Source organism: Rissa tridactyla, chromosome 1 (assembly GCF_028500815.1).
Source record: "Rissa tridactyla isolate bRisTri1 chromosome 1, bRisTri1.patW.cur.20221130, whole genome shotgun sequence".
In the NCBI taxonomy this organism is placed as follows: Eukaryota; Metazoa; Chordata; class Aves; order Charadriiformes; family Laridae; genus Rissa; species Rissa tridactyla.
The window spans coordinates 110,853,089-110,866,578 of NC_071466.1; positions in this window are offsets into that span (position 1 = coordinate 110,853,089).

Here is a 13,490-nt window from a genome sequence, read left to right on the forward strand (position 1 = left end):
GAGCACACTCAACTTTCTTCATCTGTCCCTTCTTCCAAAGCAATTAATACTTGCATTAAGAAAATATCCCAGAGTCAGAAAAAGCTTTGACGTAGCATTCATGTTTTTGACAACCAAAATTCAGATCTATTTGTCACACACCAATTTTAATATACTGTTATGCTAGCTCTATACAATGAGTGGAATACAGTAGAGCAAAGAGCAGTTAAACAACAAATCAGCTGATAGGAAAGAAAATTATGTACAGAGTAAGAATTCTGATGCCCTTTAGTATAAGTTTTTGTAAGTTATGAATGACCTGTGGCTGATACATGCCCCAACTGTAGGAATGTGAAAGAGTCTTTTACTAAAGCAAGAATAATACTTCAGAATAACTTCTCACCCATGGACAAAAATAGGCTTATCAAATCAAAACAGTCGGTAAAGGAAAATCCACATTACGCTCAAGGAGAGTTTGTGAACGCAGAAACTGGCAATATTAAAGAGCTATTAAGTGATCTAGTCTTTCCTCTCCAAGTTAAGCCTTGTTTCTTGCAGTCCATTTAGAGCCTTCAACAAGCAGAATAGTTTTATATTGTATCTTACCTATAGGATTGCCACCCCATCCTTTGGGAAATTATTCTGAAGTCCTTTCTCTCTTTTTATCGTGTAGTATTTCCTGAGAGTCAGTCTATAATTACCCCTAACAATACTGTCATATTTAAGGATAGAAAAATACAGGTGTAGAAAGATGTTTTTCTTTGAGCATAGGATCCCCCAAATCAAGTACAAATAAACTTCAATAAGAGAGAATTATTACCTAAGAAGCAGATTTGGTAGTGATATTAAAAACTAAGTCCTCAGAGGAGGTCTAGGTAGACGCATGAATAGAACAAATTCTTCACCAGGAGCCAGCAGAGATTCCCAGGGTCACGGCCTCGCTGAAGTTAAGAGAAAAACTCCTACTGATTTCAATGGGGCCAGGATAGCATCCCCATATTTTATTCATAGTATATCATCACAAATGGAAACTACAAATGAAGCATCATGAGGCGATGTGCCTATAATTCGTAATGTTTTCTTCCACCATAATAGTCAAGACCTCTCCCTGAACTCCAATGGAGGCAAATTAGTTCCACATGTCAGATACCAACCATAATATTTTCCCTTACACTTGGTGCACAATGAAGGGATGCGGTACAGCATAGAGCAATTAATACATTTCTTTTTGTGAAATAATGCATGACAGAACAACTCAGAAAAGATGTCGCTCACTTGAAAGTGGTGAGTTGCTAGCCCATGAAGAGCAGAAGTAGGAAAAGCAATTGGGAAAAATAAGATAAATTAGGCCTCGCTACTCTCTTCCATCTTCCTAGTTGTTGCCTTACTTGCTTCATTTCAACATTTCTTTCTTTGCAGGTCTCCAGGTAGCCCCACTTACAACATCACAACATCACCTCTGAATCTGGGATTACAATCTGTCACAATACAAACTGAATCAGGCTAGGTGGTACGGTTCCCTGCAATACAAATCTGATCTATAGGATAGGAATGCTAAGCATAGGCAACTAGTGCATTTTGCATACCCTACGGTATCCTGCCAAGGGCTCAGCTGCCATTCCAGATGGTTATGGGTCTATTGCAGGTTTTGTGTCATATTTACCAGTCCCATGTTTAAGTAACAAACTCTCACCTCAATATGTCTTTTACCAGTGAGAAAATAGTAAACTGGAACCAATGCCTTTAGGCAGTATCTATTCATTGCACTACACTTGAACCAAAGATGATGTACATAAATAATACACAACGTTTTTCAAAATCACTCTTATTAAACCATTCTATTAGGAAAGAACCTTGGCTACAGAGCACTAATTAAGATAGGCTATTTCTGACAACACATGCAGAGGGACTACAGAATATACTTGTAGTCACAGGTAGCAATCACAACACCCCAAGAATGCTTTGGAACAAAACTGTGAGACTAATGAAAGCTCATAGAACATTGTAGCCCAGTATAACACCTGGACGCATCAATTAATTAAAAAAACCATGGCTCTGTTCTGTGGATACCAACACAGAGGAAGCCACCAAAACCAATGACAAATCAAGGTGAAATAAAACATAGATACAGAGCAATACTCTATTTTCACAACTGCCCCTCTCCGTTGTCACAGTTCTACCGTTACCCTACAGTACTTCTTCAGGGTTTGCTAATGAAAGGGTCCTCTCCAAGCAAAAGTCTCTTTCCCAGTTTCTCCAGTTCTAAGCTTTTCATATCTATTCTTTTTTGCTTTCCTAGCTCCAATTTGCTCTAACCCATTTTTGCAGCACCATGTTGAAGAAAGACCACATGCACTTGCTTCTTCTGCTGCTATTTCAATAGTCTTTGAAACTACAAGCAGTGAATTTTGTCCAGTATAGAAATCATTGATACTATAGACACTATTTTTTCTCACAACCAATGATAGGAATTAAAATATATCCTTTTATTTCCTAACTTCTCTTGCTAATCATGAATGGTGGGGTTTGCTGTAGTGCAATGGTGGTATCTTGAAAATACTTTCTAGTATTTTAGATAACTTTCTGATAATTTTAGAGATACAACCAGGTAAGAGCAGCAATAGCTGTGAGATCTCCAAAATTTTCAAAACTTAAAATACCAGTTTGACTTCATTTATATTAAATAGAAAAGTAATTATGAAGAACTTCATCAAGCCATGCCCTTGTGAAAAAGAAGGTAACCTACCTTCTTCCAAGAGACCTCTTCCATTTGCCAGTGCTGCTCAGTGCTGCATGTGGCGTCACCAGAATGGGGCATCACACCAGAAGAAGCTGACGTCTACAGAAAATGTTACTTTCCAGGCCTGTAACATAAAGACAATGCACAGTTCTTTCAGAAACAATGACTCTGTAAAAACATTGCACTGTGTAATTCCAAGATTATTGTTGTTCGATTCATTCCTATCAAGTCTGATCATTTGCAAGGGGAAAACAAATAAATAAAAGACTTCACTTCTCAACCTGTCAAACTCAACTTGACATCTAGAGTTCAAGCCATGTTTTTATGGGTTATGCATCATCATCAGTAAACTTGATCGAGTATATAAATATAATAAAGTGCCTTCCTTTGAAAAACTGTTTTTTGCCATTTACAAGACACTGTTACTTTGGTTTATGAGCTTTCTTGTATTTGCCAAGTATCCAGTATACAACAGAATGTTAAATACCATGGCAACAGTTTCGAAATATCCAGTAATTGTAGAAGTGTGAAGATAAGCGTTGTAGAATTAAACATAAGTGAACTAAAGAGGTCTATGTATGTCAAATTGAAGGTCATATTATTGGAATTTCATTAATTTTTATGGTAATGCGTTCACCAAAGTGGAAACTGCCTTCTGCTCCTAAATCCACATGGATGTGTATACAACCAATATGGACACACACAGGAAAAGAAAGTGGAGAAGTTGATTATTAAAGAACAAGCTGTGACCACAAGGAATACAAAACCCATAAATATATATATATATATAAAATTTATAAACATTATTTTCAGGCATTCTCTTTTCACAGTCATCAGCAGATTTTGAGCCAAATTCAAGAAAGTTTGTAAACATGCATAACTTCAATAGAGTGGCAATCAAGTTTACAAGGAACTAATTTAATCTTTTATTGTGTAAAGTACCAATGACTTAATACATCCCTTACCCTCTTTGTTTGGAGTAGCAGAACTCCACTAGCACTCTGGTTTAACTAAAGGTATGCAGCCCACAGTTAGTCTTTTTAAGGCAAGAAGAAAACGTTTTGCAACAAAGTGTCTTTCTGAGTTTGAAGTCTTTTGGTGGCTGAAGACAGAAAATAAATATTTTCAATATTTTGTTCTAAGAAGTGTGTAAACCAAGGGCCTACCTGCAGAACGCAAATAAAATATTTTCCTTATAGTTTATGTATTCGATAATTAAATGATTATTTCTCCAAGGCAAATTTCTTTTTCAATTGAAAATAATACATATTTTAGGTATGCAAAAACACAAAGCAATTGATCCCAATATAGCATGCATCCCTTTCATTAACCTCAAATGTTGAATTATGTCTATGTATGTATATCATGCCCGGGTATCTACTTATATGAATACATATATGATTAGATGACCAAACCTCAAGAGACCCACAGTTCAAAATGTCAGCCATGCATATACTGTAGATGAGTAGGTCCAAACAAGAAAACAAGCCTGGCATGCTTCTGATTAGCTTTCTTTATTAGCACACACAGAAATCCCCACAGGCAAAGCCATGCACAGGTAAAATTATTGGGTTTCAACTACTTCTTGTCTAATGTTGTTAACCCTTGAAATACAGATTTTAATGCAATCAGGCACAATGGGGTTTTGTTATGCGGCTTATGGAATACATTGAAATTTCAGTCCCTCAACTGGTAGCCATTCGATAAAAAACTCAATAGTTGCACCACAGTATGACGTTCTCCTTCACTTCACATGGTTTCAACCTGGTGAGAAAAGGGTATATAACTATGTACCATAAAGAAAAAAAAACCACATAATGAATATCTCTACAACTACTTTGCATAACACGATGTACTGATTCACTTTCACAGTGATAGTCAATCTTAGTAACAGGCATAGGAGAATAACCTGAAACATGTAGTACTGTCCTAAAAAAAATCAGAGCTTTCATAAGATAAACAAGCAGAATGCTTGCTACAAATTCACGTGTGTCAAGGATCTCTGGTGAGATCCAATTTAAATATGCTGAAATGCGGTCCCACCAGAACTCTTTACTTCATAGCTGAGCAAACGTGGCATTTAACATATAAATGATGAAGACAAACTATCAAAGCCCATAGAATAAGAAATTATAAGGCATATTCAAAATTATAGAGTCTAAGTCTTTAACAAGGGACTACAGCAAACCTATCTCAAATCAACATCTTGTGGAGGGTCAGAAGTAGAGCTACAATGGAAATCAAAATTTTTGTTCCTAAAGCAAAATCAAACCAAACCCTGTGAAAGATAACAGAGCTCCTGGGAGGGGAACAAAATACCAAAACAAAATCTTGTGATACTGAGACATCACGGTTCTTCTCTTGGATAGGGAATGAGAGTAACTTCTTATTTAAGGTAAGTGTAATAGGAAAAAATTACCATGAATGTAATACTGTCTTCCACAGTAAGGTAAAAGAGTAAAACACATACAATTAAATAAAGTCCACAGGCAACAATAAACACCGCATCTGCATTTGCTATTGACAAACTAAGAAAATATTTTTTGAGCCATCTTCGGTTATTTCCAAAAGTAGCTATGCTAATAGTTTGAACATCTTAAACCAATATCTCTTTGTGGGATAAAAGGAAATGTTTCTATCCTTGCTTTTGTGCTACCGCTACAGCTTCCTTGATGTATCATTTTGCTAAAATACTCCCTCAGAATTCAATGCCTTGACAGCAGATAATTTACAGTCTTGTGATGAAAGTAAGGGAACAAACAAGAGCTGAGAGCTTATGGAATACGGAAAGTGAACCAAGGTGTTGTCTTCTTCCTTCTCTTTTCAAATGGCAATAGGCTAAGTCCAAACTTCTCCTTTTCACGTGCTATTTTGCCATTGTCTTTTTTTTTCTTTCCCAAGAGTAAGACACACTAGAAACCAGAACCTGAAACACTTCCTCCCTAATCCTGACATTTTTGTACTAAAATTATTGTACTAATTTTTTGTACTAAATTATTGTACTAAAATATTTTGTACTCAAACTATTATATTGGAACTATTATAATGCTCCAATACAATCTCCAAAATTACTTGGGTAGTGCCATTTTGGTGTTTCTGAAGATGTCTGACAATATAACTACTGGCTAAGCCAAGAAGCAATTCACTAAGATTATAAAGACTTTTTTAATTCCTTATTTCACCAGTATTACTGCCTGAAATCCATTTTGGTTTCATCCAGAATGTGTTATATTGCTGAATTTGCTTAAGGATACCTGTACTTATTAAAACTGGCAACCTAAACTTTTGAGCTGACTTCCATTAGACACCTAGAAGCCTGCAGGCAAAGGCTTAATGAAATTATACCTATTACCTTCACTGAAATATCACTAATTGGAGCAGAAAGGGTGCAACACTAAGTGTGTACAGTTAAAGATGACATTTAAAGTAGGTCTGAATTCTCTTCCTCAGAGATGCATCCCAGAACTGGCACCCATCAAGATGTGACATCACGGACTTGAATTTATAACAATGCAACAAGCCCTTTGAGCTCCCATCAGCAGAGCCTGTATTTCTGAGGAACATGACTTCACTGACTGGGGGTAGGGTGGTTCTTGGATGCCGTCATCTACTTTTCTTTCAACATAAGTTTTTCCTTATCTAGATTCATGAAAGGCAGATACTATGATAATATGGCGATATGAAAAAAAGAGGACAAAGAGTATTCTGTTTGATTTTAAGGCATGGTCATATTTTTGTGCAGCAAAATTTTAGGAATTACACTTAAGAATGGTTTATTGTTGTAATTACTATGATTTAAAAATTAGAACAATATCAAAGACACAGATGTTTCTTTTGCTGAACAGAAATTAAGTGTGAGACTCGCAAAAGCAAAAAAAGGCTGGAAAACTCCTTCTGTAAACTTTGGGTCTGTTTCCCTTTTGCAAATCTCCTCAGCAATTGCCATTTGTTCACATTCAATTTCATGACAGCAGATTATTGCAGAAAATAAAGTTTGAAAATGAATTTGAAATTAATTTTTCACCAGCCACAGTTCTGGCGTAGGGTATTTGTCACCCTAGCAAATGTGTACTAGAATTAATCTTTTTACTGTACAAGGCTTCCCCAGTAGCTTCACACCAGAGCAGATCACAGAGAATTATCCGATTTATTATCCTTTTATTGATCTTCTTGAGGCATTTGGATGGACTGATTCTGATATGTTACTCCTTAGACATATTAGATAGATAACAAATTTCAGGGCAGCTGACTGTGACCAGGTCAATATCTCACAGGAAGTTCTTGCTCATATATACCCATCACTTGCCAGGACCATGTCTTTTCTGATCTACAACTGTCTTCTAATATAAAAAAACAGGATACAAACAGAGGAAGTTAAAGCACCCTAATTATGTCTTTTGAATTTGGACTATATTTGTGGGTTAATAATATGCTGCTTTACATAAATACTTTGAAAGATCTCCATTATTCTACTGTTATCTAACGATCAAAAGGAAATGTGTCTTCAGAGATGAATCACTCTTACATTACCACATTTTACTTTTAAAAATGCCAACTTCCGACAAATTGGACAGCATGTTTTAATTTGAACTGTGGAGTAGAACAAAAGGAAGGACATTTAGCAGCTTTTTAAGAGGCTACATGATCGAATCTGTCGAGGGAACATGACTTACCTATGGCAGATTCAAAGCCTGACACAACTGTTCCCTAACCATGCCAAATACATTCCATGCTTCTGAAGTGGAGAAGACTGCCCTCCCTGCTGATCTCATCCTACTGCCCAGTAATAATGGGCTGCCCCTATTTTACCATTAGTCAGGAGTCTTTATACCCTACAGAGACCAAGGCTGTGTCCAGCCTAGGACTATGCATTTCTAAACGTGGAGTTTGATCCTCAACTCGCCTCCCACTCAGTCTGTAGGAGCCACCCAGGACAAACATCCTGAAATCTTGGTTCTCCTCAACAGCAGATTGGGCTACCTCACGCCTGTCACTTGGACTCCTGGGAGGCCAAGCAAGCTGGAGCTGGGAGGCCACTGTATAGCAAGTGGTAGCCACTAGCTCAAATGCTCCCAAGTCCAGGGATGGAAGAGATTGTATCAGCCCAGGGAAAAGGAGGAGGAGGACGACTCCTTCTCCTTTCTGTCCTTCAGCTCTGCCCTAAACAGAAGTAAAGGCTGATGGGAGGAAGGGAGGGAAGGAAGAAGACAGTACCAAAGTCCTTGGCATGCTTATCAGACCACAATCTCAAATTAGGCAATAGGGAATACTAAGGACAGGACTTAATCCCACTTCTCTTATGTTTTATTCAGAACTGTAGAAAGCACCTTTTTTGATGAGATGATGCCCACAGAGAGAGACTTCTCTTGAGGCTAGATTTCAGCAGTGTTTCCTTACAGCTTACCTTTTTTTCTTTAAAAATCACACCAACCATGGAAGAGGAAAGGCAAGGCTGCTAGCCTGTTCCTCCAACTCTTTTTTCATATTTTAAATACAGAAGTATAATTATTAGACCAGTTGCTCAGACAGTATGAAAGTTGAGCCATTTCTTTTCTGTGCATGAAAGGGTCAATACACACGAGACCCTTTTCAAGAAAATGCCCTAACTGCCGGGCTACAGGTGATTCTGGGTTGGTACTGAGGACCTGATGCCCACTCTATGAACATTTCATCTCCAGTTTGCTTCTCCCCAACTAGAGAGCATCTCCCACATTAGCTTCATCTGAAATCAAACTGGTTCACGTGCTCCAAGATCCAATGCACAATAAATAGAGATGATTTTTTCTGCAACTCTGTTTCACATGCATCCATATGAACTGCTTCTGAAGTTAATGGAGACTATATATAACCTAGAAGCAGTATGAGCCAGGGAGTTGACATGACCGGCTGAATTATTGATCAGATGATACTTAGAGAAGGTAACAAGTATAGTCAGAAAAGGTTATTCACTGAAAACATTTCCCCAAGAAAATTCAGACTGATTAATTCAAAATTATAAAAATAAACTAAAGAGTAACTGGCTAGTAAGTTAGTCTGACTATTTTCCAGAGCAATTCAAGATAACAGCCCAAAGATAAATTTAGATATCTAGAGAGAGACAGAGATGCCAAGTACTTTTTTTCTGTTGGCACTATGAATAGAAAAAAATAAAAGTCCTTCGCACCACAAATCTTTCCCAGTACAGAGGAGTTTTCATTTAAATTATGCAACTAACAAAAAGGAAAAGGTTATGAAATATTTGAGAACACATGGTCTTTTCCACAGAATTAGATGGACCCTGGAGGTGAACAAGAAGAAAAATTAAACTGAATTTACTCATTAAGAGATATTTAAAAGTCTCTCTACAAAGTCTCCTAAGAATTCAAAGTTTAAATGAGGATGTTTCATTTCTCCTTATCCAGATCGATACATTTCCGAAGGACTAGAAATTCAGAATCCACAATTCACTGCTTTCAGTAGTAACGGAACAATTGATCCAACCCATGCATGCTGGGATTTTCAAGGAAGCCTGAGGTAATAAAATGTTCAAATTACTTTTAAATTCAATGGGAGTCAGACTTCTAACTCCTTAAGGCCTGTTGAAAATGCTATCGGTAACTTCCAATACCCTGAAACCAAAGAAATTAAAATTTTGAAAAGCCTTCTGTGAACTAGTAACTATTGATTATTTAATGGCTGATGAAAATTTCTTACTAACTGCCTCCAGAATTTCACAGTAGGAACATCAGCACTCATATTCCTGTTTTTCATAAGCGTCAATTCCATCTGAAATGGTGTGTTATTCAACATGAAAGATATCTGGAAAATAATCCTGCATAGCAGTAGGCTACAGCATAAAAACTATCCACTGGATGCTACCAACAATGAACCAGAAAAAAATTTAGCTAAACAAATAAAAATACGAGCCTTTCATAAGAACATATTTTATGAAGTAGAACTTCTTCTTTTTTAGAAGAAAAAAAAAAAGCTGGAGATTCAGATTTGCATCCCTATTCTGCTCAAGCACAGCAAGAGGCATTCAGGATTCCAGCCCACCAGCTATTCCAGGATAGTTTCTCCTATTACCATGTGCGAAATCCTTTATCCTTGTGCTACACCAAAAAGTATGAAAAGCCATGCTTCTGTTGCAATGAAATGCAAAAGCAAAATTAAACAACACAAAACTGTTTTATGAAACTAAATTCTTGGCTTTCAGCCAGCTCTGGGGCTTTAGGATGTGACCTGCAACCACATGAGTAGCTCAAGTCTAATACTTGAGAAACGAGCCCCTGCACTGTCCCACAGAACAAGTCCAATACCAGGTCCTCTCCTGCCCAAAGCAGAAGTAGACCATCCTTGACTCTTTATCACAGGGACAGCAGACGACAATTTTATTAACACTTCTGAGAAGCTTTTAGCCAGCTGTTATCCTTTTTTACAACTCATAAAATCTGAAGACTGCACTTTCTGGTTGGAAAAGTTTTGTGCTCATATGGGATTATGGAGGAAGACATTTGGGGCGCACAGATTTAACTATGAAGTTGAATGTGGTTCTTCAGTTGATATTTTTAAAAGCTGGGAACATCTACAATGTACATCTACAAGGCTTGGGAATTTCTCTGTATAAGCATTAGAACTGGAGAAAGAGACCAAACTGTGTTTGGGCTCATAATGAACAAATATCTAATAGCAAAGAAATTCTAGTATATCAGTGCAGAAATAAAGAACAGCATTCTTTGCATGCCAGGTCAATTTTGTTCCTGTTTTAAATATGGAGAAATGAGGGCACTGGGAAACGGTGCAACTTTCTATCAGTAAAAAAGCAGGGATTATGTAAATCCAAGATTCCTAACTAATGTGTATTCTGCCTATAACTGTCTTCATTGCCTTTGCTTTCTCTGCAGGGCACATTGGTTTTGTCCTTCAAAAATCTCTCTTGCATATGAGAGCTGAAACCCTGGTCAAACAAGATACAAGCAGAAAAATTGAAAAGGTCTAAAGAGGCCACAAATAATATATCCAAGCATGAAATGCCCCAAGTTTATAGAGCAAAGCAAACATTTTACAATATTTGTAATCAACATAGGGAGTCTTTTATCGCTTTGCAGACATCTACGCCAAGAAAAAATTGCAGCTCTTTTATTTTTTAATGACGCAGCATGCTGTTAATTTGGGTATAATGCCAAAAAGCTCTGTAGTGATATTCAGGAAAGTGTCATCTAGAAACCCCTCAATGTCTTAGATAAAATTGAATCTGAATGGCTAAACCAATTTGAAAACAAATCAATTTAAAACTAATTTTATCCACAACATGCAGTTTTTTAAGAAACATCTTTCACTACAACAGAGATACTAACAACATCCTTAAACCCAATACATTTATTCTGTTCCCGATGTTGCATACAAAACATGAACATCTTTCTGGTACTACTCAGACTACAGAGAAAACGAATGCCTCGATCCTTCCCTCTTTTGTTGTCTCATTCCCATCATTAAAAACCAAATTCACCTCACAGCTAGGAAAACACCTTGGAATTTCTCCTGCCCTGGTTTCTTGCCTATTCATCAAAACCATCTTTTCTCTCATCTGCAGTTTTAAGGTCATACCAAGGCTTCTCACACACAGTGTCATCCCTTCTGGCCTAAAAAGGTCAAGACTGGCTTGAAATCTCACCAAAAAGACATGCATTCTCTTGCATTTTGTATCCAGATGCTGCAGATAGAGGGTGGGAGGAAGAGGGAGACAGAGAGTTGTCGAAAGTGACTGAAGGTAGCTGAGAGGCAGCCCACACAGCCAGGGACGCAGGGCAGCCCAGGAGGGAGACACAAAACAGATCTCACCCATCTTCTCCTTTCATGCAAAAGGTGTTTTTTACTCTGTGTCCCAGAAGAGCTGCTTCCCAGACACTTTTACACTTGCTCCTACTGCCTCAATATTAATGACTGACCACATCCTAGCATGCCCAGCACTCTAATGTTATGCTATAGGGAAATACTATTCCTCTGCTGGAAGGTTGCAGAGCTCAAAATCTGAGCTTTGCTACTAAAAAAGGCAGCTACGCTGCCCATCACTAAGCAAAATTGTTCAACACAGCCTGGCTCCTTAGGCATTAATTGTAACAGAAAACGGATTAATAGTCTGATTTTTAACAGCTTTTCAACCTAGCAATTGGCACATTTATACATACATACACACACACACGCACGCTTTATTAAAGCAACGTCTCACTTGTCATTATTTTTAAATGTTATCACACTCCATCATATACATGCTGCGTACGTATAGCTATTATTCTCATTTTTATCCTGTGAAGTTAATGATAAGCCTGACAAAAAAATCACTCTACTCCAGCAAGCCTCCAGATGTCGGCACAGCATACTCAGTGCAGGTATTGCATTAACCACTTCACGCATCGCTCAGGGATGGGAACGGTACCTCTTTCCAAGGAATAAGTGAAAGGTCAAAACTTCTCAGAGCCCATCATACACCAACTTGATTAAACTGCTGCCACCTTCCACTCACATCAAGAAAACAAACACAACTGGATAAAGCAAAGCATAGTACCTGTGTGGCAAGACAGAGACCTCTGGTGCGTTTGTACGGCTCTAATAACTAAGTATCAAAATAAGAACATGCAATAGTAAGAGATGTAAGGGACAAAAGGTTGAAAATAAGTTGTTTCTTTTATCTTCCAGGGGTTGGACTAGATGATCTCCAGAGGTCCCTTCCAACCCTATGGTTTTATGGTTCTATGATTAAACTGTGTGAATAAATTGCCACCTCAGTTCTTGCCTCAATCTCTGAATTTGCACAGGGAACAAGCTTGAAAAATGCATCAAAAAATAAAACAAATAAATTGTATCGGTTGACAAAGCAAGGAGCCTATTTTTTTTTAAATCAATCCTTATTAACTCCTAAAAAATAGTATGTTGTTTCTTCCATGGTACTTTCAAAAAAACCATGTAAACCCAGACAGCAAATGACATCCCACTCTCTTATCGTTCCAGTAGTTATGATCTGGCCCTGAACATTCACGTGAAGCAATATGAAGTTTCCTGTTACACTTTTTATTGCTTTTGAATCCAGCCTGAAACTTCACCTTAACCTTCTAAGTACTGCATTAATCACATCCTCGTTTTTTTTGCGTTGACATAAGGATAGCAGAAACGTAAAGAAAACAATGATTCAATATTTTAGAAAATCTGAAACAATACAGTCTTTTGTCCTCTCTACTCACCCTTTTATAACTACACTTATATTAGTTCTTATCAAAACAAATCATTACTCAATTACAGTGCTTTCAAATCAAGGAGCAGAAAAGACATCTGAAGAAACGCAAAAATATTTTTGTCTAAGTTTAAGTTTCAAAAGGAAGCACAGAATCAGGCTGCTCTTTCATATATTCTGAAGCATACGGAAGATTCTTCAAAATGTGCTTTCTGTTTTCTCATTAACTTTTAAAGCATCTTAAAATCACTTGGGGAAAAAAAATAAAAAAATAATAACAAAAATTAAAAAAACCCCAAACACCAAACCCCCAAGATAATAAGCTCAGTTTCCTTTTCATGAATTGAGGAGAATTTGTTCTACTGTATAATTCATTCCTTCATGCCTTTATTTCTTTGTCTGGTAATGATTTTCTCTCCTTACAGGGGCGGGGAAAATATTACCCTGTCCTAGAATTTCTGAAGCTAAAACAAAATCATATCTCTATTACAAAATCTTACAGGATTGTTCAAGAGCCACAAAGTGCTACAAAAGGAACATATTTCCTGTTACATGACAAAGAAT